The sequence below is a fragment of the Urocitellus parryii genome, chromosome 3 (assembly GCF_045843805.1).
Source record: "Urocitellus parryii isolate mUroPar1 chromosome 3, mUroPar1.hap1, whole genome shotgun sequence".
Taxonomy (NCBI): Eukaryota; Metazoa; Chordata; class Mammalia; order Rodentia; family Sciuridae; genus Urocitellus; species Urocitellus parryii.
The window spans coordinates 154,910,004-154,936,968 of NC_135533.1; the positions used below are offsets into that span (position 1 = coordinate 154,910,004).

General features: G+C 39.2%; 1 pseudogene; it reads right to left on the bottom strand.

Annotated features, from left to right (window-relative positions):
- Positions 1–9,494: 9,494 nt before the first annotated feature.
- LOC113177825 (serine incorporator 3-like) lies at positions 9,495–11,027 on the bottom strand (annotated as a pseudogene).
- Positions 11,028–26,965: the final 15,938 nt, after the last annotated feature.

The window sequence follows — 26,965 nt, forward strand, 5'->3', positions numbered from 1 at the left end:
TAACCGCTACCTCTGTGTTGGGTAGTCACCAAGTCATCACAGCTGTGGAGAGAGGGAGTTGGAAACCAGCAACCTGTTCTGTCTTATTCCCTCTGACAGCCCCGCCCACGGAGAGCTGGTGAGAAAGGTTTTGGGTTATCACAGCTGGGGGAGGGGGAGTTGGAGATCTGGCGCCTTTTCAGTTTCACTCAGCTCTGATATTCACACCCACCGAGAGCTGGTAAGGAAGTTTTTGAGTTGTCACAGCTGGGTATAGAGGGGGCTGGGAATCACGCATCTGTTCTGCCACCAATCTCGCTGCCTATTACATCTACCCAAAGCTGATGAGGTAGATTTTTCGAGAAGGCGACCTCCCGTTTCTGTGCCAGAGTGTTTGGTCAGGTGGAGGGGGCTGGGCTGTTTCTCCACTAAGTCCAGTCCTGGGTCCTTGATCCAGTGCCCTGCGGAGACGCAGGTCGCAGTCTGGTGCACTCTAATCTTAAAGGATCTGTAACTCTACGTCTTTACACTGTGCAGCGCTCAGGTCTGCCCATCTATGGTGCGTTCCCCGGCTTGCTGCTGGCCGAGTTCAGCGCATGGAGCGACTTGGATTTTCTCGCGTTCTGGACTGTGCTTGTAACCAACCGCTGTTTAAAATACTACCACAGGCTCCATGAAGCTTAAATTGGTGGATGGGGGCTCCTGTGAGGGAGAGCATCTGACCACTCAGAGTCACGCCAGTAATGAGTTCTCCTTTACTCCGCCATGTTGGGATCCCCAAGAATTTTTTTTTTGTATGGGATTGAACTCAGCTCTTCTACATGCTAGGTTAGCATTCTGCCACCAGGGTATACTCCCAGCCTTTTAAAAAATTCTATTTGTTTGGAGTGAGGGTACTATGGATTGAACTCAGGGGCACTTGTCCACTGAGCCACATACCCAGCCCATTTTTGTATTTTATTTAGAGACAGGGTCTCACTGAGTTGCTTAGTGCCTTGCTTTTGCTAAGGCTGGCTTTGAACTCACAATTCTCCTGCCTCAGCTTCCCAAACCACTGGGACACAAGATTTCACTAAGTTGCCTAGGCTGGCAATGTGAGGAAATTGCAATCCTCCTTCTTCAATCTCCTGAATAGCTGGGGTTATAGGTTCTAAGAACTTTTAAGATAGGTTAGGCTAAGCCATGATGTCCAGTAGGTTAGGGGGGGATAAAAATGCATTTATAGAGTGCCTGCAAGCTAGGCGAACCTGCAACCCACGGGCGGGCGGGTCAGGCCCAGCAACCAGCCAAGTGACAGAGCAACTACACGCGCCTGCGGGGAATGCTGACCGGACCCACTAGGACAGGTCCGGCGGCCGGCTGAGGGCCAGGCCCGTCCCCTCCCCCAGTGTCTGCAAGGTAGGAGGGACTGTGAACACCGGCAGATCGGGCCCAGCGGCCTGCTGAGGGGCGGAACCGGCCCCTCCCTCAGTGCCTGCAAGCTAGGGGAACCTGCGACCCATCGGGAGGTTAGGCCCAGCAACCTGCGGAGTGACACAGGTGCCCCTGGCGCCTGCTGGGTAGGCGGACCTTTGACTGACCAGCAAAGCAGACCTAGGGCCTGCCAGCATGGTAGACGGATCACACTAATTGGAGGAGGATCACAGCGACTACCTGCCCTGCAAGGGTGATTTTTCAACTATACAAGAGCAATATAAATAAATAGAGGGAAAATATCAAAGACACAACAATTTCACCAAGCAGAAAGAAACGCCAGCAGTATGAAACGACAAGGAAAGAAAGGACCACAGGCAATGCAGGTCAACTCAACTTTAGAAGAGGTAATAGCTGCAACAGATGGAATGTCTGATAGAGAGCTCAGGACATACATGCTTCAGATGATCTGGAGTCTCAAGGAAGACATGAGACAGCAAAATCAGACAATGAAAGATCACATTGACAAACAAATCCAGGAAGTAAAAGATCAATTTCACAGGGAGATAGAGGTAATAAAAAACAAACAAATAGAAATCCTAGAAATGCAGGAAACAATAAACCAACTTACAAACTCAATTGAGAATACTACCAGCAGAGTGGATCACTTAGAAGATAGAACATCAGACAATGAAGACAGAGTATTTCAACTTGAAAAGACCATAGATAGCTGAGCAAGTCTACTAAGAAACCATGAGCAGAACATTCAAGAACTATGGGATAATATCAAAAGACCAAACTTAAGAGTCATTGGGATACAGGAAGGCACAGAGCTCCAAACCAAAGGATTAAGCAATCTATTCAGTGAAATAATACAAGAAAACTTCCCAGACTTGAAGAATGAGACAGAATCCCAAATCCTAGAAGCCTACAGGACGCCGAATGTGCAAAATCATAAGAGATCCACACCTAGACACATTATAATGAAGATGTCCAACATACAGTATAAGGAGAGAATTTTAAAAGCTACAAGAGAAAGGAAGCAGATTACATTTAGGGGTAAACCAATCAGGATAACAGCTGATCTCTCAACACAGACTCTAAAAGCTAGAAGATCCTGGAATAACATATTTCAAACGCTAAAAGAAAATGGGTTCCAACCAAGAATCGGGTATCCCGCGAAATTAAGCTTCAGGATGGAAGATGAAATTAAAACATTCCACGACAAACAAAAGTTAAAAGAATTTGCAGCTAGAAAACCATCTCTTCAAAAAATCCTTGGCAAAACACTACAGGAAGAGGAAATGGAAAACAACAATGAAAACCAACAGTGGGAGGTAGGACAGTAAAGGGGGGAAAATAATCAAAGAGGAAAACAAATCAGGTTTAATAGCATTAATAAACAAACTATGGCTGGAAGAACAAACCATATCTCAATAATAACCCTAAATGTTAATGGCTTAAACTCACCAATTAAGAGACACAGGCTAGTTGAATGGATCACAAAACAAGACCCAACAATATGCTGCCTGCAGGAGACGCATTTGATAGGAAAAGATATACATAGACTGAAGGTGAAAGGTTGGGAAAAATCATATCACTCATATGGAGTGCGGAAACAAGCAGGAGTGTCCATACTCATATCAAATAAAATAGATTTCAAGCCAAAGTTAATCAAAAGGGATAAAGAGGGACACTACATACTGCTCAAGGGAACCATACACCAACAAGACATAACAATCATAAATATATATGTCCCAAACAACGGGGCTGCTATGTTCATCAAGCAAACTCTTCTCAAGTTCAAGAATCTAATAGACCACCATACAATAATCATGGGAGACTTTAACACACCTCTCTCACCACTGGACAGATCTTCCAAACAAAAGTGGAATAAGGAAACTATAGAACTCAATAATACAATTAACAACCTAGACTTAATTGGCACATATAGAATATACCACCCAACATCAAGCAGCTACACTTTTTTCTCAGCAGCACATGGATCCTTCTCAAAAATAGATCATATATTATGTCACAGGGAAACTCTTAGTCAATATAAAGGAGTAGAGATAATACCATGCATCTTATCTGATCACAATGGAATGAAACTGAAAATCAACGATAAAAGAAGGAAGGAAAAATCATGCATCACTTGGAGAATGAACAATAGGTTACTGAATGATCAATGGGTTTTAGAAGACATCAAGGAGGAAATTAAAAAATTCTTAGAGTTAAATGAAAACACAGACACAACATATCGGAATCTATGGGACACATTGAAAGCAGTTCTAAGAGGAAAATTCATTGCTTGGAATGCATTCCTTAAAAAAAGAAAAAACCGACAAATAAATGATCTCATACTTCATCTCAAAATCCTAGAAAAAGAAGAACAAAACAACAGCAAAAGAAGTAGAAGGCAAGAAATAATTAAAATCAGAGCTGAAATTAATGAAATCGAAACAAAAGAAACAATTGAAAAAATTGACAAAACTAAAAGTTGGTTCTTTGAAAAAATAAATAAAATTGACAGACCCTTAGCCATGCTAACGAAGAGAAGAAGAGAGAGAACTCAAATTACCAGCATACGGGATGAAAGAGGCAATATCACAACAGACACTTCAGAAATACAGAAGATAATCAGAAATTATTTTGAATCCTTATACTCCAATAAAATAGAAGATAGTGAAGGCATCGATAAATTTCTTAAGTCATATAATCTGCCCAGATTGAGTCAGGAGGATATAGACAACCTAAACAGACCAATATCAATTGAGGAAATAGAAGAAACCATCAAAAGATTACCATCTAAGAAAAGCCCAGGACCGGACGGGTATACAGCAGAGTTTTACAAAACCTTTAAAGAGGAACTAATACCAATACTTTTCAAGCTATTTCAGGAAATAGAAAAAGAGGGAGAACTACCAAATTCATTCTACGAGGCTAACATCACCCTGATTCTGAAACCAGACAAAGACACTTCAAAGAAAGAAAACTACAGACCAATATCTCTAATGAACCTAGATGCAAAAATCCTCAATAAAATTCTGGCGAATCGGATACAAAAACATATCAAAAAAGTTGTGCACCATGATCAAGTAGGATTCATCCCTGGTATGCAAGGTTGGTTCAATATACGGAAATCAATAAATGTTATTCACCACATCAATAGACTTAAAAATAAGAACCATATGATCATCTCGATAGATGCGGAAAAAGCATTCGACAAAGTACAGCATCCCTTTATGTTCAAAACTCTTGAAAAACTAGGGATAACAGGAACATACCTCAACATTGTAAAAGCAAGTTATGCTAAGCTTCAGGCTAGCATCATTCTGAATGGAGAAAAATTGAAGGCATTCCCTCTAAGATCTGGAACAAGACAGGGATGCCCTCTTTCACCACTTCTGTTCAACATAGTTCTCAAAACACTGGCCAGAGCAATTAGACAGACGAAAGAAATTAAAGGCATAAAAATAGGAAAAGAAGAACTTAAATTATCACTATTTGCAGATGACATGATTCTATACCTAGCAGACCCAAAAGGGTCTACAAAGAAACTATTAGAGATAATAAATGAATTCAGCAAAGTGGCAGGTTATAAAATCAACACACATAAATCAAAGGCATTCCTGTATATCAGCGACAAATCCTCTGAAATGGAAACGAGGACAACCACGCCGTTCACAATTTCCTCAAAAAGAATAAAATACTTGGGAATCAACCAAACAAAAGAGGTGAAAGACTTATACAATGAAAACTACAGAACCCTAAAAAGAGAAATTGAAGAAGACCTTAGAAGATGGAAAAACATACCCTGTTCATGGATAGGCAGAACTAACATCATCAAAATGGCGATATTACCAAAAGTTCTCTATAGTTTTAATGCAATGCCAATCAAAATCCCAACGGCATTTCTTGTAGAAATGGAGAAAGCAATCATGAAATTCATATGGAAGAATAAAAGACCCAGAATAGCAAAAACAATACTAAGCAGGAAGTGTGAATCAGGCGGTATGGCGATACCAGACTTCAAACTATACTACAGAGCAATAGTAACAAAAACAGCATGGTACTGGTACCAAAACAGGCGGGTGGACCAATGGTACAGAATAGAGGACACAGAAACCAACCCACAAAACTACAACTTTCTTATATTTGATAAAGGGGCTAAAAGCATGCAATGGAGGAAGGATAGCATCTTCAACAAATGGTGCTGGGAAAACTGGAAATCCATTTGCACCAAAATGATTCTGAATCCCTATCTCTCGCCGTGCACAAAAGTTAACTCAAAATGGATCAAGGAGCTTGATATCAAATCAGAGACACGGCATCTGATAGAAGAAAAAGTTGGCTACGACCTACATGCTGTGGGGTCGGGCTCCAAATTCCTCAATAGGACACCCATAGCACAAGAGTTAACATCTAGAATCAACAAATGGGACTTACTTAAACTAAAAAGTTTTTTCTCAGCAAAAGAAACAATAAGAGAGGTAAATAGGGAGCCTACATCATGGGAACAAATCTTTACTCCTCACACTTCAGATAGAGCCCTAATATCCAGAATATATAAAGAACTCAGAAAATTAGACAATAAGATAACAAATAACCCAATCAACAAATGGGCCAAGGACTTGAATAGACACTTCTCAGAGGAGGACATACAATCAATCAATAAGTACATGAAAAAATGCTCACCATCTCTAGCAGTCAGAGAAATGCAAATCAAAACCACCCTAAGATACCATCTCACTCCAGTAAGATTGGCAGCCGTGATGAAGTCGAACAACAATAAGTGCTGGCGAGGTTGTGGGGAAAAGGGTACACTTGTACATTGTTGGTGGGACTGCAAATTGGTGCAGCCAATTTGGAAAGCGGTATGGAGATTTCTTGGAAAGCTGGGAATGGAACCACCATTTGACCCAGCCATTCCCCTTCTCCGTCTATTCCCTAAAGACCTAAAAAGAGCATGCTACAGGGACACTGCTACATCGATGTTCATAGCAGCACAATTCACAATAGCAAGACTGTGGAATCAACCTAGATGCCCTTCAATAGATGAATGGATAAAAAAAATGTGGCATTTATACACAATGGAGTATTACTCTGCAGTAAAAAATGACAAAATCATAGAATTTGGTGGGAAATGGATGGCATTAGAGCAGATTATGCTAAGCGAAGCTAGCCAAGCCCTAAAAAACAAATGCCAAATGTCTCCTTTGATATAAGGAGAGTAACTAAGAACAGACTAGGGAAGAAGAGCATGAGAAGAAGACCAACATTAAACAAGGATGAGAGGTGGGAGGGAAAGGGAGAGAGAAGGGAAATTGCATGGAAATGGAAGGAGACCCTCAGGGTTATACAAAATTACATACAAGAGGAAGTGAGGGGAAAGGGAAAAACAGTACAAGGGGGAGGAATGAATTACAGTAGTGGGGGTAGAGAGAGAAGAGGGGAGGGGAGGGGAGGGGAGGGGGGATAGTAGAGGATAGGAAAGGCAGCAGAATACAACAGACATGAGTTTATCAATATGTAAAACAATGAAGTGTAACTGATGTGATTCTGCAAGCTGTATACGGGGTAAAATGGGAGTTCATAACCCGCTTGAATCAAAATGTGAAATATGATTTATCAAGAACTATGTAATGTTTTGAACAACCAACATTAAAAAATAAATTAAAAAAAAAGAATTGTACAACAGAATGGAAACACTACTGGAAAAAAATGCATTTATAACTTAACAATATGTTAAGTCTGACTTGTGATAGATTTACAGGGGTGTCATCCTATTGTAAGTGGATGAGTATGTAGAGTTTGAAACAGGCATATGCCCTCCCTTCCTGGTAACTGAAGTCGACACTAGTATATGCTTGTCACTGAAAGATGTTGTGGAATTCACGTTGTACAATGTCAAGGTTATGTCTGACAAAGGCTTGAACCTCTCTATGCCTCACTTGAGCCATTCACCTGGGCAGCACTCACCAAAAACTCAGAGCTCTGGATATCCTGACTGTGCTCCTGCCAGTAAACCCAGACCTCATTGGAAATCTCATTTAGACCCTAAGGAAACCAGCTTCCATTGAAGACTGGAAAGTGAAACTGCCTCCAGATGACCCCAGTCACTTGAGGTTGAGTCAGTCCAGTCTTTGAGACTGCTCCACAGCCCTAGAGATCACCAAGAAGAAATGAGCCTTTATCCTATGAACATCTATCCCTATGAACCCGGAGCCAAGTAAAACTGACATTTTGTAACACTCTGTTGGACAGTTGGGTTTTTTTTTTTTTAGTGAAAAAGCCATGAAAAGAGCAGCAAGAATAGCATACTTGTAGAAAGTTTAAAAGGTATGAAAGTGTACATTGAAATCTGTCTTTCATTTTCTCTTGTACCCCTTGCCAGGATCTGCCTCTGCAATAACAACAGTTAAACCTCTGCCTAATCTTCCACATTTACTAATTGAATTGCCAGATAGAGCTTACCATGTGACAGCCATTTCCCAAAGGTTTTTGTCTATATTTACTCACTTATTTTTCATTTCCTGTGGACACTCAAGGGGCAACAGTAAGAAAAGTTCTCTGCTGCATTCTGACTGTCCTCTGCAAATGCAAGTCTGACTGATCTTCTTGCTTTTCAAACCATGTTCCTCCAACTGGATGACTACGTTGTTCCCTCATTAATATTCTCAAATTCATTTTCACTTTCTTCTATATTTTGGTTTCAGAGATGTGAAACTCTCTTCTGGTGATTTTGAAATTTTAACCACTGTTTTCTTTCTCTCTCCCTCTCTGTCTCTTTGTACACACACACACACACACACACACACACACACACACACACTGATGTTTGGGATTACCTATAATTCACCATCTGGAAAAGCAGGAATTTTATGTTTGCAATCAATGCACTGGCAAAGATACAGGAACTCTTTAATTTTTTAGAGTTTTGTATCACATTTTTATAGGTGCCTTATAGTTGTACATAATGGTGGGATTTGTTATTATATATTCATACATGCACACAATATAACAATATAATTTAACCAATATTGATCTCCAGAACTTTACCCACTCCTTCCCTATTTTTTACCCCACTACCTTTCCTCTCTTCTACTGATCTACCTTTGATTTCCATTAAATCTCTTCTCACTTTTCTTTTCCCTTTTCCTCTTTAACTTCCTCATATGAGAGAAAACATACTTATCTTCTGGGTTTTTTGACCTATTTCTTTTAACACAATGGTCTCTAGTTCCATCCATTTTAATTCTTTTTAAAATTTAATTTGATTTTAATTTTTGTTGATTCCTTTTTTTTTGTTTTGGTATTTTCCATCGTAGTCAAATACCTTTATAGTGCATATATATAACTTACATGCTTTTTACTTTTACATACTCATGATATGATTATTACATAGACATTGCAGTGTTTTCCCAAATGAATCCTCATTTTAATCAAACCTACAGTGCATTTATTGAAATTAACATATCTGGCAAAGCCACAGACTTGTATCAAGCAGCATCAATTCTGTAATATTTAAAAAGTAGATAAATTCAAAATTTAGAAGCAGCAGCCTCATTAGCAACCATGCTTCTGGAGAAGGACCCACATACATGCTCCTTACCCAGGAGCTATGATGCTACACACCTCCAAAGACTTTGCACTAAACAATGTGCTTGTATCACACAATTAGAGAACTTCATGGAGGAAAATATCATATAAATGCATTTTTAAGGAGAATGCAATAGAAATATGTTAATGATACCCTCACATATCCAATATTCTTCTATCTAATATTTTAAACCAAAGTTGTAGAACCCTACAGGTTTTCATAAAGAACTCTCTTCACAGCACAGCTGTAGTACTCTTTAAAATGCAAAAATGTTCTTTTGTGCTATATCCTTACAAATAAACATAATATACATAAAAATGAAAAGTTCAGATTCTGCACCAAGCATTTTCAGTCTTGCTTTTTGATATAAATGTGGATATAGTCAAATTTGCAAAGCATTCACTTAATACTTTAGTTGAAGCAAACTTAAAAGGGATATGGGTTTTCAGCAAAGGTGAGACCTTTAGTAACTTCAATAGTGTCCTTGGAACTCAGAAGTTCAGCTAAAATCCCTATTAGTGAGGATGAATGGAGCCACAAGAGTCCAGACATAAAGGAGGAGGCACACCCAGCTGGAGCTGATCTTGACCCACACAGCAGGCCACTTGCTGGATACACTCTGGAATTTGGCATCAGAGCTTTACCAGCTATTCAGTGTCATCATGACGTACAAGGAAGCCAAACAGAGCATCAAATGGAAAAACAAGTATCTGTACTGCACTCCCTCTCTCTCCTTGTTCACAGTCCACCAAGGCTGTCCATCTTGTTCATCGCTGGCTCCACTGACAGCTGTATCATCAAGGATCATGCTGTCACTCCCTGAGCGGGGTCAGCTTGTTCACTTGGCTGTTGCTGGAAGTGCGAATGCTAGAATACAAAAGACAGAAAACCAAGACTGTAAGCCCTAGAAGATTTTGTACATCCAGAAAGTGCCTCTTCTTTGATGGTGGAGCAGAGAAAGGAACTACAGCAGTGGAGTTTGCAGGAGCCATGGTTAGTGAATCTATGTGTGTAATGATTCTTAGTAGGGTTGCAGGAACCACCAAGTTCATTTGTCATGGTTGACCAGGGAGGTACAGGTGTAGAGCATGATGACAGAGGACTGTAGGAGACCTGAACGAGGCTGATGTTCCTGAATTTTGGGGTGGATGGATATAATGGAAACGACAACACAGAGAATCAGATTAATATTGATGAAGAATTTGTTTTCTGTGCAGCCATCTGGTTTAGTGTAGTATGTGTGGAATAACCCAACAATGACGATTGGCAGGACATAAAACAAGGTTGTAACAGAGAGTAAAGTGGCCTATCAGACCTTTGGGTTTCTTTCTTCCATACGACTCACCCATAATTCATTCCAAGAGTTATCTAGGTGTACCAAGAGAACCAGCTGGATGAGGATGAGCAAAGCAGCTCCCACCTTACCAACAGCAAACCAGGCTGAGGTGAAGTACCCCCAGGGATGTAGAAAGATCTAATCGTGATACCAACAATGGCAGCGATTTTGAATAAAAAAAAATCCAGTGTGTACTGTTGCTCTGGGAGCTTTACTTGCTTTTATTTTTTAACATGAGCAAAAAGAACCCCCCCCCCCTCAAAAATGGCTAAGATAAAGTTGATCTGACACATAGCTTTATAACAAACCAGCACATCCCAATCTTTATCTGCCTTTATATCAGCCACCTTGATTTTAAATCACCCTTCACAGAATCCAGGAATCTTCGTCATCTGAGTTTCTGTCCCTTCTGTCAGCATGATACAGGGCACAGCAGTTCCCAGGAGGAGAATAAAAGCATAGATGAGCCAAGTCCCAGTGGAATTCTTAATGTTGGAAGAGCAACTACACAGCAAGCATGGTGCGCCACTGCAGAGGCAGGGGACCTGCAGCAAGGAACAACACTGGCGGCCTGAGATCTCCCTCAGTGATCTGGAGTCCGTGTCATCTCTGCCACTTTCCCTCAGCAAGTTACATAACTTAGTTATATTTCTCCATTCAGCTGGCAAGAGAGAAGATGCCCGGCACAGCCCCCATGGTGACACTATGATGGAGGTGGCTGGTCTGGAACAAGGTGCTTACGGGATGGTAACAGTCAGCTGGGGCATAGTCCCAGAAACTGGATGGTATCTCGGGCCCCGAAATACGGCCCATCCCCTCCCAAAACTCACATTGCTTCATTCTTTTGTTGGTTCTTTTTTAGTGATACATGACAATAGAATCCGTTTTGATATAATTATAGAAGCCTGGAATATATCTTATTCGAATTCAGATTCTAGTATCTCTCCCACCCCTTCTCTTTCCCTCCCTCTGCTCCCTTCAATTTATTGATCTTTCTGCCATTGACCCAGAGTTATTTTTTTTAAATTTATTTCTTGTGGATGTACACAATGGTGAGATGATCTATTCATCCATCAGTGAATATCTAGGCTGGTTCCATAGTTTGGCTATTGTGAATTGTTCTGCCATAAACATGGGTATGCTTGTGTCACTGTAGTAGGATGACTTTAATTCTTTAGGATAAATACTGAAGAGGAGTATAGCAGGGTCATATGGTGGTTCCATGCCTAGTCTTTTGAGGAACCTCCGTATTGATTTCCATAGTGGTCATATGAATTTACAATCCCACCAATAGTGTAAACGTGTTCCTTTTTCTCCACATCCTCTCCAGCATTTATTATTTTTTTCTATTTTTGATGACTGCCATTCTAACTGGTGTCAGATGAAATTTCAGGATAATTTTGAATCTCATTTCTCTAATTGCTAATAATGTTGAATTTTTAAATTCATTTGTTGGCTATTTGTAATTATTTTGAGAAGTGTCTGATTAATTCATTTGCCCATTTGTTCATTGGATAACTTGATTTTTGTGGTGTAAAGTGTTTTGAGTTCTTTATATATTCTAGGTATTAATCCTCTGCCAGAAGAGTAACTAGCAAAGATTTTCTCCCATTCTCACTAAGACAACTATCTTGTATAACCAAATAAATAAGAAAATGCATTATGTATTTCAATAGCATTCTCTGTGAAGGTATTTTATGCCAGTATTTAAGTTTTGATCCACAATTTTATATTATTATTATTATTATTATTATTACATATGCAAATCAACAAAGATAATATACCACATAAAGTGAGATAAGGACAAGAATCCCATGATCTCTCAATAGATGCAGGAAAAGAATTTGACAAAGTAAAGCATTCATGTTTAAAACACTTGAGAAACTAGGGATAGAAGGAACTTACCTCAGCATCTAGGGCTGTATATGGCAATGCCAAGGCCAACATCATACTGAATAGAGAAAAACTGAAAGCATTTCTTGTAAAAACAGGAACAAGACAAGGATTTCCACTCTCATCACTCTTATCCAAGATAGTCTTTGAAACTCTAGCCAGAGCAATTAGGAAAGAGAAGGAAATTGAAGGGATACAAATGGTGGAAAAATCTGTTGGTTGATAATGTGCTTCGTTTTTTAGAGGACTAAAAAAAAAAAACTCCACCAGAGGATTTCTAGGGCTGATAAACAAGCAGCAGGATACTAGACCAGCATACATAAATCAATCACTTTCTTATACTTCAATACTCCAATAATGAATCAAAAGAAATAGAAATTAGGAAAACTATCCCATTCACAATAACCTAAAAAATACTTAGGAATAAATCTAAGAAAGGAGGTGAAAGACCTCAATAATGAAAACTGGGTTTCATCTAATTTGAAAAGTTATCCTTTGCTATGGTCAGGCAGCTAGAATATTTTTTTTTTAGAAAGAATTTTTTTAATATTTATTTTTTTTTAGTTCTCGGCGGACACAACATCTTTGTTGGTATGTGGTGCTGAGGATCGAACCCGGGTCGCACGCATACCAGGCGAGCGCGCTACCGCTTGAGCCACATCCCCAGCCCAGCTAGAATATTCTGGACAAAAATTCTGCCCTTTTAGGAGTCAACAGGTTTGTATTTGGGCAGAAACAGGCAATATTTTTAACTTTTCTCTGATTCTTGTGAACCTGAGTCTGGGTGAAATGATAGTGGCTACTTTCAGGCCAAGCTGGCGTATGTTAGGAAGGACAATGGCCTAGGAATTTGGAACCCAAAGCTTTAATGAATGTCAGAGTCATATTAAGCTCTGAAATCTGAGGCAGGATATTTCACCGTTAATTAACCTTCCTGAGCATTTATGCTGCATAAATTAAATCCTTTCAATTATTCAGCCCTCATCATAGACATATATCCTTGTTTACTGACTATCCCTAATATTTGGGTGGAATAAAAAAGAGGCACAGAATGAATGTGCCCAAGCTCATATGCTCCTACATAAAAGAGTCAAGATGGGAACCTAGACATGTGGCCCCCAATGGTGACCTGTGGAATCATTAGTCACCATACAGGGACTTCCGTCATCTGTGTGAATAAATGTCTGGAATTATCTGAGCCTATAGAAATCCTATACATTATTCCACATTATAAGGTAGAATCAGAGGTCACTTACCTCAAGGCATGTATTACTTCATTTATATCATGGATTTCATCATGGCCATTATATAGAGAGCACAGCGTTTTTATTCAGTTCGCAGATTCTGAGGGTTGGAATATAAAATTTGGGACAATCAATCAAACAGTCAGTGCTGGGTCACTCCTCAGCACCAGTCCCAAAGCTATCAAGAAGTGGATAGATTATTTTAGTGGTAAGTGATGGCATTATGACCCATAGAATTGCGGAGATCCTGTAAGCTATATACCGTGACACCTGGGGCAGTGACAGATAAAAACTGAGAGCACCACTTGACTTTTAGACTGGCTCATCACCTGCCTTGGATCTGTCAGAGCTCAGTGCTCAACAAAGGCCAGATCTCCATTGTGCACTATCTCACTGTTGATTTATTGGTGTCTACACATTTGTCAGTGGCCTCCTCTCACAATGGATAAAAACACATGACATAGAAAAGTCCAAGAGGAAAAAAAATATGTGATTTATTCCCTGGTAGTTATTTAAAAATGTATTAACAATATTTTTCACTCTTCACCAATTGTTATAGCAGTGGGTTGGTGGATATGGTTATATGTTATGCTTGATATGAAATCCATTTCCTACTAAAATGTATACACTGTTGAGGACAAAAATCCAGTTTAATGAGTGATAAAGGAAGAATCAACATACGTGGAGATGTGGAGGTTGAAATAGTCTTGGTAGAAGTCAAGAAAGCAGTGGAAATTTTACTGAGCTTCCAAATGGTCTGAAGAAGTGATAAGACAGTTGTTTAATCATCAGATTTTTGTGTTTACCTAGTTTTAGATGGATTATTACATATTTTCTTTAGGTTGCCATTGCCTGGAAAGCCAAAGACCATTTCCTTATTTCCCTCCTGCTGCTCTATTTGCCTTCCTCTTTCCATCAAGAAAGATGGTCCTGCAGCAGCTCAATCCATCATTGCATCTAGTCCCTATTAAGCAAAAGTCACTGGATTAGTGACCCGCACCACAAATGAGCTGACAGTTATTCTATGTCCTTCTAGTGTTCCTAAAGGGTAAGTGTTGGAAGAGGGAAGTAAAGCCTTGGTACATTCAAGTAAGATAGCATTTCTTTGTCTAAGATATAAATATTACTTTTGCAGTTCCTTTATTTTTAAAGTTGATATAAGATGTGGTGAAAAAAACCTGATCATAGCCAGTATAGGTGTGAAAGAGTATTTGACTTAGGAAGAGGTTGACATGCAATTTTACCAAATAATCCCTCACTGAAGAAGGCATAGAAAATTGGCAGTGTCAGGTTGTACACTGTTAGGGACCTTTTCTTCTGAAACTTCCTATTAGGAAAATTACAAAGCACTTCCTATTAGGACTAAGTGCTTTGTACTTTTCAATCAGAAATTGATTTGACAGATATTTCATACATAAAAAACTTGTATTTTCTCCATCAATGTCTTCTGTGCTTGCCCGTGGGGACTTCTATGTTTACATATGATTTGAGTATGTTCTCCAAAGATTCAAGTTATGGAAACTTCATACTCCCAGTGTTGAGTCAGCGAAATCATTAAGATATGAGACCTAGTATAAGTATTCAGGACATGGGGTTACCCTTCCATGTCAGAAGGGATCAGTGATAGTCTTATAGAGTGAGTTAATTCTCTCAAGCTGTTCCACACACTTGGACCTTTCTCCATGTGGTTGATTGCCTTTTGGCTCTTCTATTATGTTATAATGCAATAGGAAGAATCCTCACTGTGGTCAAAAGAGACAGGGCTGCCTGATTCTGGACTTTGAAACAGAAAAAAACCTGTAAAATAAAACAGCTTTAAAAAGAACCCAGTCGCAGGTATTTTGTGATAGCAACACATTACAGACAAGTGTATGTTCTTTGACTTGATCACTCTTTCCAATCGTGCTTGCCAAGAAAGACCAGGAGAACCAAAGATATGTACAAACAGAACTCTGCATGATCTGGGCCTATAGTGTTCCTTCTTTAATGCAGGTGGCCTCAAGGAAGTGGTGAAATGGTGCATATTCTGGAATCACTCACTGTCTGAAGACACAGTTCAGATAAGGAATGTGGAAACACTGGCTGGCTTTTTTTCTGCAGAACCTCCATGACCTAAACTACCTGCTGGGGAGAGTGAATATTGGGAGTTAGTACAGAAAGTGATTTTTCTAAGTAACAAACTCTGCCATTGTCTGTAGTCCCTGGAATCAGTTGTTTTTCCTTTCCTTGGGTTTGTGTGCAACCGGATATGCATCTGTGGTGCGTGTTTTCCCTAAATAAATATTCCAACTGCCCAGCACAAGTTCCAGTGACATAAAGTACATACTTTACCTACATGAACTAGTTCAAACCTCATCATAAGTTCCATGTGATATATTTGTTCACTACACTATTCCACAGCTGAATACACCAAGGCACAGAAATAAATGATGAAGCCCACTAGCTACTAAGTGGAAGAACCAAGATGTGTACTCAGGCATTTGGTCCAAAGACGATGCTCTAAACTAGAACCTCAAGTTATCACCGTGTCAAGAGATTACTAGTCATCATACAAGTTTCAGCTCCCCATTTATCTGCCTGGAATAACTCAAGTCTACAGAAATACCCAACCCCATCCATTATGCAATAGCCTCAGGGGTTACAGTCTCCAAATAGCATTTATGCATCTGTCTGCAGTCAACAGGATAAAAAAGGCAGAGAGAGAAAGCTCACAAGCTTCTAATCAAATCATAGATTCTGAAGATGGGAGACATTACACTGAACAAGCTCGTGAATGTATATTATAGTTGGGTCTATTCTAAACACCTGACTCAAATTTCAGTAAGAATTTGCCAATATTCTCATCATGAGTCACAGTATGTGTGTGTGTGTGTATGTGTGTGTGTGTGTGTGTGTGTGTGTGTACATATATATATATATATATATATATATATATATATATATATATAGTGGTGACTTCTAAAAGCTCAAATTACCACTTGGTTATTATTACCACTTGGTTATAAGACATGAGCAAGGAGGGCACACACTAGTACATTCCATACATTTTCTTAGCTGGGCTTGGCCTAGGCTGCACAGATGCCTGCTGAGATCAGCAGTCACTAAGACAGCAGTGGTCAGAGACACAGTTAATTAGACAACCAAAACACCAACCTACATGACCAATTTTTCCCCCAGACAGTCCCCATTGACAGCTTATCCAGGATTGATCTATTGGAGGGATGTTTATTATTTGCACAACCATTATGTGACATTTGTTTTGGAATGACTTGGACTGTGAGTTATGCTGGTAGACAAGCTGACACTGGCCTCAGTGTGGTCACGTGACCATCAGAAACACTTAGTGAAAAGCAGTGAATACAGTGTGGAGAAAGGTCACACATTCGTACTTCCCAGGGTCCCTCAGAGAACTTCTCCTCGGAGGAGACAACTGTTTGGAGTCAGGGACTGAAAGGTGGAGGAAAAAAGATGGTCTGTGATGTGGGGCCTGTTCTTACCTCAGGCATCTCCTCCAGAGAATCAAGTTTGTCCTCCCACAAAACCTTGAGGTATGAAGATTCAAGAAACAAGAGTAGGGGGAGTTCTCGGATCATGGTTCCAGAGGATGATTTAGAGGTCTCAGTTGTTAGGGAACCTCTGTCTCCAGGGAACCAGATAAATTTCCCCTCCCAGACTCGTCTCTCAACAGTGTTATGATTCTGCTAATGATTTAACATCTCTAAATATCAATACCCTCAATTGAAAAACAGTGGGTACAGCACCTGAACTGCCTATCTCACTGGAGAGGATCTGTGCATTCTTCATGAGTTTGAAGTATCCTGTAAAGAATAAAAAGTAAACAACCATTCTCCACTACCCTGAAGCCATCTGTATACATTTTCTGGGCTCAACCTCTGCCATCTGCCTCATTCCTTCTGGCATTTAATGAACACTATGAAGTACTTTTTTTTTCTCATTTCAGAATATCTATTCTCAGCCTTCATGTTCATGTCTATATTAAAATAATCATATTACTTTTCTTCATGGTTTGTGTAATATTAAATGAGCAAATACATTATAAAGTACTTCTGAAGTATGAGTCTTTTTTTCCCCTTAAGGTTTTACCTTCATTTAATTACTTTTAGCCTCATAACATGGTGCTAATGTGTAGACCATATGGAAATTTTAATATCATAATCCAAAGGGCTGAGAACAGAGGGATATTTCCAAGTTCACCAGTACAGTCTCATGCAGAGTAGCTACTCAACCCTAAAAATCTGTGCTTCACTAATCTCTTTCCCTTTGTCCAGAAAGCCCCTGAAAACTCTTAAAATTTTCATTGCACCTACAGTTTTTTTGTCTTTTCCGAAGAGTCATATAGTTGGAATCATAGATCATGTAGCTATTTTACACTGGCCTTTTTCACTAATCAGAATATATTTCAGTTTCTTTTGAATTTTTGTCATGGCTCAGTTTGTCATGTCTTTCCTTCTTATTGTATCTCTATTTCCACTGAAGAGGGTGCTATAGCAGTAATTCAATGTATGCTTTTTAGAGCACAACCATACACACTATCCTGATGTCTAAGTTGAGCAGAGCTCTCTGAGTAGATAAATCATGAGCAACACCACCAATGATTAACAGTGACTCTGGGCTCTCTTGGTGCTCAAAAAGAGCAAGAAAAGGTGCTGTCTGGAAGGGAGGAAGACGAGTTGCCATTAAAGGCTAGGGAAGGTGACATTTCTTTGAGAAAGAAATGGTGCTTTCTTGAATTTCTGTCTTTTGAGTTCAGCTATCAGAATGTGATAATTTTTTTAATAGATATTAGATCTTGGTGGAAAATAGACCCTTATCAAACCGATGTCTGGTGCTAAAGGACATTTGCAAAGGGCAGCATCATTTAAAACTCTATACAAGATGTCCTCTTCCTTGGAAGCAATTTCTACTCCTTGGATTATGTATTTTGTGATTTATAACCTAAATGTAGCCAAGATACATCCTCTGGGAAAAGCTCATGTGTTTTCCAAAGATGTACTCTATCCTTGTTTTAGGAGCCTTTGACTTTAGCAGTTTTCCTCATGTCCCTTTAGTAATCATTAGCAAAAACTATGAGCACACAAGTCAGAGTCCTCATATTGTTCTCATTTTATAATTGCAGATGGTCTGAGAAACTAAAGTACCAAAAGGAGTTATCCAAGCTTCTAATAATTTATTTGTGAAGAAGTCATTGCACTGACCCAGGCATGGGAACAAATGCTGTTGCTCTCGACTACCAAAACATAAACTTATGACTCAATCATGAAGTCATTTACCACAGTACAGGGACTGTTTAGTGTTTCTGTATGTGTCTTAAAGTACCCCACCCAAAGAGTTCACAGATACTGTCCCTCAATATATTGTTGCCTTGGTTCTCTCATAAATCAGAGCAGTAATAAGAAGATCTTTCCCAACAGACTTTGGCATAGTAATTGGTGTGAACAGCATAAATATATCCCATTTTTGGTCAGTTCACAGATCCTCAGAGGTACAAGGAACTTCATAAGACACTATAGCTTACCTTTGTTAAGTTCTGTAGTTGTTTCCTAGAAGCTGGCCTAAAACTTAGAAAAATAGTGAAATATTTTCACATACTTGATATTGTAACCACCATGAGCGATAAAATGCTCAAAATATACCCATAAAAGACTTGGGGAGTGACAAAGACTTAAAGTATATGTTTTTAAATAACCTGGCTGCCATCATCGCTTTGCAACTCTCTTGTACACCTGGGTAAAGAGCATTAGCCTTTAACCTTCACCTTTCATCCACGACAAACTGTCACTGTTGGCTGGTGAGGGTGATCTGTATAGCCATCAGCCCAATGGAAACAAATACATGACATACAAACTGAAGAATGGAGGGAAACCTATGGTTAACGATTATTTTAGATTATAGGATATCAATATTTTCAAATCTTCTGTAAATATATTTTGATCCATTATTAGTGAATAAATACTATAAAAAATTTTGCCTAGAATTGATTCCTAGACTCCAATAAAAATTTGCTTTAAATGAAGCCTATACAAAGATTATTATAAAGTAGCAACATATGAGAATTCAGTGGTCTTGGTGTGAGTAAAGAAAGTGATGGTAATTGTGTGTGTGTGTGTGTGTGTGTGTGTAGTGTAGTGCTAGGGATTGAACCCAGGGCCTTGTGCATGCAAGGCAAGCACTCTACCAACTGAGGTATATCCCCAGCCCAGATGGTGGCAAATTAATGGAATTCAAAATAGGCAGAATCAATGATGGGCTGTCACTGAGTCATAGAATACAGTTTAGGACCTTGTATAATTGATCATTTCACATCACAGTACGTGGATTTCAGATGAAAAACCAAGAACTGTTCCTCATTTTGTTTCTGTTACTCATTGTTGATCTTTCTTCCGTAGAAGAGGATAGACCATATTAATCTGACCAAAGTTTTAATATAGTTTGTTACCAGATAGGTGATCAAACACAAGCATGTCTGCTTACCTGACTCCTGTTCCTTCCTAAGTTTTCAATATCATATTTTATTCACTGTATGCTATCTTTGGAGGAGACAATAAAAGAAATTAGGCATGGTCTCAATTTTCACAGATAAAATAGAATATATATGATACAAACAAAAAACTCTGAGGACTTAAAAATATTTTGTGTCACTTCATAGAAATCAAATGGAAAAGAGTTTACTAAATAGACTTAAAACATTGAAACTTTCACCAAAAACTAATCTCTTAGTACCATTTAAAAATGTTTCCTCCTTTCTGAAGAGAAAGTAAATTTAAACTGTAAAGTTATTCCCACTTTATTCCCACTCTGGTCCTTTGGGCCAGGTCTCTTAGGTTCACTGGAGTAGGTACAGAAGGCTCTGTGAGCTTCAGCTCTGTGAACGTGTGAATAGAACCAGATCTCAAGGGCAGCATCTTCAGGGAGAGGGACATAAATACTCCTGGCTGTCCCATGCACAAGGAAACAAAGTGTGGTGCATACATAATGGTGAGAGAAGGACTAAAGGTAGAAATAGTTGACTATCATGAAACAAATATTTTAATAATTTCAAATATTCTGGATGTGGTTATCTTTATGACAAGAAATTTGCAATAAATGCAAGAGAATGGAGAATATTTCATGGATAAAACTGGCTTTTAGTCAATTAGAAAAGACTATGGAACAGATGAAATAATCTAGAAGCATGATTTGATCCTTGTACACTGAAATGGCCTTGGAAATGTTAGCAATTTGAATTAGTTCAAAATATGTGGGAGGGGATGGTCTCTTATGTTGGACAGTTCCTATGAATGTAACATCTTTCTTGTATTAAACTGAGCAATACCAAGTGCAAAAAACTGGCTAGAATTTGTGGGACCCTAACATTAAGTAGACAGTATTTGCTTATGTTTTGTCTTATACAATTTTATTTAAAAATTTTCAATATTTTAAAACAAAAAAAGTGGGAGGAATGATTTCACTCTTCCAATGAATCACAGTATACTTTTGTTTTTTGGAATTCAAGCATGCTTAACCACTGAGCCACATCCCCAGACCTTTTTGAGACAGGATCTCACTAGGTTGCTTGCAGTCTTGCTAAGTTGCTGAGGCTGGCTTCAAACCTGCAATCCTCCTGCCATAGCCTCCTGAGCCACTGGGATTACAGGCATGTATCACCAAGCTGGCACAATGTATATTTTAGTACCATTTTAGATAAGAGTATTCTGTGCTGTTGATATTTTTGCTTGTTCCCATTCTTATTCCATCTAGGAGGGTAGCCCAGCAGCAACTCACTCCATGCTTGTTAACCATGAACCATATACTCCAGCCTTATGTCCACATCATGCAAGTTCCCTGTGCAACTCATAATCACCAACATACTGACAGTTACTCTAGCTCTTCCTAGTGGAGAACCCAGCAATGGACAATGTAAGACCATTTTTCTGTGTCTTATATTAAAATATAGTTCTATTTTGACCAAATTTAGATGTCAAAATCTGACAATGCACATTCCTTGAAATACATAATTTGCTTGGTTGGGTGGACTTGAATGAGAACTTTATTCATTATATAAACCATATGGTAGGAGCTTTCCCCTCAGCACCCATTTTCCTCCTTGGATTGAGATTTGTGAAATGAACAATCTAAAGGGACTTGAAAGGAAAAAGATTTTGCCTTTTCCACTGGCGTCTTCTGCCATAGTTTTTGGGGTATATAACCTCTGACCCAACCACTGTTCCTTGTCTGGTTTCATAAGTCATTAAGGGCACACAGACCTGTGTAAGGTGTACAACATGGTCTCATCCTCACAGTGTTTTAATTTCTATAATTATATTAATCCAAAAGGCATGTATTCTGAAATCATGCTCTTGCTGAGAAAATTCCTATCTGGCTTTAGTCTAGAGAAGCCTGTGTTCTGATTCATAATTACCAATCACCAACAGACTAACAGTTACTCTGTTTCCCCTCTGAAGTCCTGGTAGAGATCTCATCACTGGACGGTGTAAGAATGCCTTTCCAAGTTCCTTTTAGAAAGATCACTCTGTATTTTCAATTTAGATATAGAAATTTGACTACATATATTATCCATGAAAGACAAATTTCTTTGATGGGGTGGAATGGGAATCTTTGATAGCTGACTCTCTAGGACAATGTCACCCCCACATCCATTTACCAACTATAAGGGAAGGGTGTTTTTCTGGGTAACAATTTTCCTCCTTGGATCAAGGATTTTGAAAATGGCAATCTAAATGGACTTGAGAGGTACACTCTGTGGGAAAAGTTCTTTTTCCCTGGAGTCCACATACTTATAGGGTATGTGACTATTGATTCAATGAGTTCCTTCTCTCATTTTCTAAGTCATTAAGAGAAAAACAGACCGATGTAAAGTGTTCATCATGGTCTTATCCTTACAGGGTGGGCTTTTCTATATTGCAGGTGTCATTAATGCAAATGATATGTTCTAAAACCACTCACTTGCTGGGGAAGTAATTTGCTGGATTTAATCTATAAAATACTAATTCTGGGTCCTGCTGTGAGTGAGTTTTGGAGATTCAGCAATAAAAAAAATGATTTTTACAAGTATAGAACTCTCACCATGGAGACTTCTGGGAAATCTGGTGAACCAGAAGAATAGGATGATCTTATGTGAACCAGCATGGTACAGGGAGGAATGGGTGTGCCACGCTATTGACTTTTCTCCAGATGTGTGTGTGGAGAAGGAGTGGATTCTAGACAGTGTCAGCAGTGATGGGGAATAACTGGGTGCAGGTAGATGACAGTGTTCCAAGTAGGATGCAATGGAAGAGAGTCCCAGAAGCATTCAGGTTATAACTTCTGCTTGGAAGACTGAGGGAAGTGGGAAGAAATCAGAAAGAAAAAGGAAATATGTATGGACGTTTGTCTTGTTGTTCTTTTCCTAAATTAATGGCATATAGTGGTAACGAGAGCTGGAGAGGGTGTTGAATATACTATGTTATTGCTTTGTTATTTAAAGATCTTTCCAGAAGACCTGCTCTTTCCCTCTTCTGCCATGCCAAACATCAAAGCCCTTGGTTGTGATTATTAATACTGCCTGGGCATTGTACAGAGGGATTGGGTTAAGTTTGGGGTATTGATTGTGAGGGAGGGAATCTGGAGGGACCCAACCCTGTTACAGGCACATACTTGAACCTGGGGATAGAGTTCTTTCAGTGTGGGCCATAGATGTAGGAGAAATAGAACTTTCAGGACTCAGTAGCACTTTTGTGTTTCTGTCCTCACTATTTACTCCTGACTTAAAGGGCAACCCCGGGGGGGGGGGGAGGATAATAGAAAGTGCATTCAGTTTGGGTTTACTACAAAAGCTCCATGTCCTGGAAAGAGAGGAGAAGCATGACATTGGAAACATTCCCAGCCTCCATTTCTTACCCTAATCACAAACCCCAGGATGGGGCTTCTTCCTCCCAGTCCTCTAATTTTTAGAAAACCATGGTTTGTTCCTTAAAGATAGGTCCTGTACTCTTTCCTCTTCCAAAATTGAGCTTTCGTAGATGATTTCTATATGTGTACTAAGGCCTTCAGTTCTAGATTGGATTATTCTCAGACCACCACCAAATGTTCAGGAAACTCCATGTGATCAAGCATGTAGATAAGGAAGCGGACCTGCGTGGCTACTGGCGGCACAGACAGAGGTGGTGCAGAACACAAGCGGACCTGCGCGGCTATTGGCGGCACAGACAGAGGTGGTGCAGAACACAGAGGCTTTGCTTGTGGGTCACCAGACTGTGCTCTGGCCACAGCACAAGGTCACCCCAGCACCCCCTACCTCACCAAACACCCGACGCAGGAAACAGACGGAATTCATCTTGGAAAACCTTACTCGCCATCTATCGGTGGGTGTGGCTACCAGCTCAGTTCTGTGGCTGATCAGATACCCGGTTTCCAACTCCCCCACCCCCAGTTGTGATAACTCAAAATTTCTATCACAAGCTTTTGGGGGGTGTAGCTATCAACGTGGAACAGCAACTGCACAGGCACCTGGTTTCCAACTCCAGAGACTAAGAGTAGGGAGGCTCCAGGTAGAAGCTCAAGCCCACTCACACTGGCTACCTTCACCACCCTGAATGCAGACACTCAAGCTAGGAATAGACAATGCCACCTAATGCAGGAAAGGAAAATAGAGTTCTGAGAGGTTTTTTTCTTTTTTTCTCTTTTCTCTCTCTTCTCATCCATTCTCCTCTACCCTTCCCCCTCTGGTCCTCACAACCTCAACATATGTGAAACCAAGAACTTTGATGAAATAGGACATTAAGAACTGAATCACCAGAATAATATAGAGGAATTGCACATGCCCCACACTTCCCCTCCTTTTTATTTTCTGTCTCTTTTTCTTTCTTTCCTTGTTATTTTTTTTCTTTCTCCATCTATCCCACTTTCAACCTCCTAACTTTTACTATTTATACTTAGGGTAATTTTCTAAATACAGATAGGAGTTTGAATTTATACATTCTTCCATAAATTACCCCCTGTCTTTTCATTAGAGTTCTCCTCCAAAGTTGCTAAGTTAACCCCATACCCTCACTCCATTCCCCCTTAACATAACACCCTATGCCTGAACCTCAGTTCTCTATACACCACCAGAAATGGTATGCCTTTTATGAAACTAATGACTATATTCTAAATAATAATTGAAGCCAACATATCTAGACAGAGTCTAAATATAAATATATTAATAATGAAAACTTGCTCATAGATGATGTATTTTTTGATATTGGGAATTGTTAACATTGTCTTTCTCCACAAAAGAGAGATTTTAGAACTATACAAGAGCAATAAAAATATATAGGGAAAAACATTAACACAACAGTCACAGAGCTAGAAAGAAACATGAGCAGCATGAAAAAAAAAAAAAAACAAGAAAGGACCATAAACAATGCAGGACAATTCAACATTAGAAGAGATAACATCACAGCAGAAAGAATGTCAGATAAAGATTTCAGGATATATGTGGTTCAGATGATTTGGAGTCTCAAGGAAGAAATTAGACAGCAAATTCAGACAATGAAAGATCACATTGACAATGAATTACATAAACAAATCCAAGAAGCAAAAGATCAACTCTACAGGGAGATAGAGGTTATAAAAAAAAACATAAATCCTGGAAATGAAGGAAATAATAAAATTAAAATTAAAAACTCAAATGAGAGTATCACCAGCAGTGTAGAACACTTAGAAGACAGAACATCAGACAATGAAGACAAAGTATATTATCTCCAAAAGAGTGTATACTGCACAGCAAAGCAAGACTGATAAGAAATCACGAACAGAACATCCAAGAACTATGGGATAGCATAAAGAGACCAAATTTAAGAGTTATTGGGATAGAGGAAGGTATAGAGGTCCAAACCAAAGGAATGAACAATCTATTCAATGAAATAATATTAGAAAACTTTCCATACATGAAGAATGAAACAGAAATCCAAATCCTAGAAGCCTACAGGATGCCAAATGTACAAAATCACAAGATTCGCACAAAGACACATTATAAAGAAAATGCCCAACATACAGAATAAGGAGAGAATTTTAAAAGCCACAAGAGAAAGGAAGCATATTACATTTAGGGTAAACCAATTGGGTTAACAGCTTATCTTTTAACACAGACTCTGAAAGCTAGAAGATCCTGGAACAACATATTTCAAACACTGAAAGATAATGGGTTCCAACTAAGAATCTTGTATCCAGCAAAATTAAGCTTTGGGTTTGAAGATGAAATAAAAACCTTCAAAATAAACAAAAGTTAGAAGAATTTGTAGCTAGAAAACTGGCGCTTCAAAAAATCCTTGGCAAAACATTTCATGAAGAGGAAACGAAAAATAATAATGAAAACCAACAGTGGGAGATAGTAAAATAAAAGAAAAGCTAATCAAAAGGAAAAGCAAGTCAAGTTAAATAACAAAAATAAACAAATATGGCTGGAAATACAAACCATATCTCAATAGTAACCCTAAATGTTAATGGCTTAAACTCACTAATCAAAAGACATCAGCTAGTAGACTGATTTAAAAAAGAGATCCAACAATATGCTGCCTACAGGAGACTCATCTGATAGGAAAAGACATACACAGACTGAAGGTGAAAGGTTGGGAAAAATCATAGCACTCACATGGACCTCGGAAGCAAGCAAGGGTGTCCATACTCATATCAAATAAAGTAGACTTCAAAGGTAATCAAAAGGGTTAAAGAAGGACACTACATAGGGCTCAAGGGAACCTACACCAAGACATATCATTAATATATATGCCCCAAACAATGGTGCAGCTATGTTCATCAAACAAACTCTTCTCAAGTTCAAGAGTCAAATTGAGCACAGCACAATAATCTTGTGTGATTTTAACACACCTCTCTCACCACTGGATAGATCTTCCAAACAAAAGTTGAATAAAGAAACTATACAGCGACCTGCCAGCATTGTAGTCACGACACCCCAATTGGAATAGGGACAGAGCAGAGCCGCCTTCCACTCCCGGAACAGGCCCAGAGAGCCGCCAGCGTGGTAGATACGTCACCCCAATTGGAGTAGGGGCACAGCCGCCGCCCGCACCTGCAAGGGAGACTTTTCAAGTATACAAGAGCAACATAAATAAATAGGGGGTAAATTTCAAAACACAACAGTTGCACCAAGCAGAAAGAAACGCGAGCAGTATGAAAAGACAAGGAAAGAAAGGACCACAAGCAATGCAGGTCAACTCAACTTTAGAAGAGGTAATAGCTGCAACAGATGGAATATCAGATAAAGAGTTCAGGATATATATGCTTCAGATGATCTGGAGTCTCAAGGAAGACATGAGACAGCAAAATCAGACAATGAAAGATCACATTGACAAACAAATCCAGGAAGTAAAAGATCAATTTCACAGGGAGATAGAGGTAATAAAAAACAAACAAATTGAAATTCTAGAAATGCAGGAAACAATAAACCAACTTAAAAACTCAATTGAGAATACTACCAGCAGAGTAGATCACTTAGAA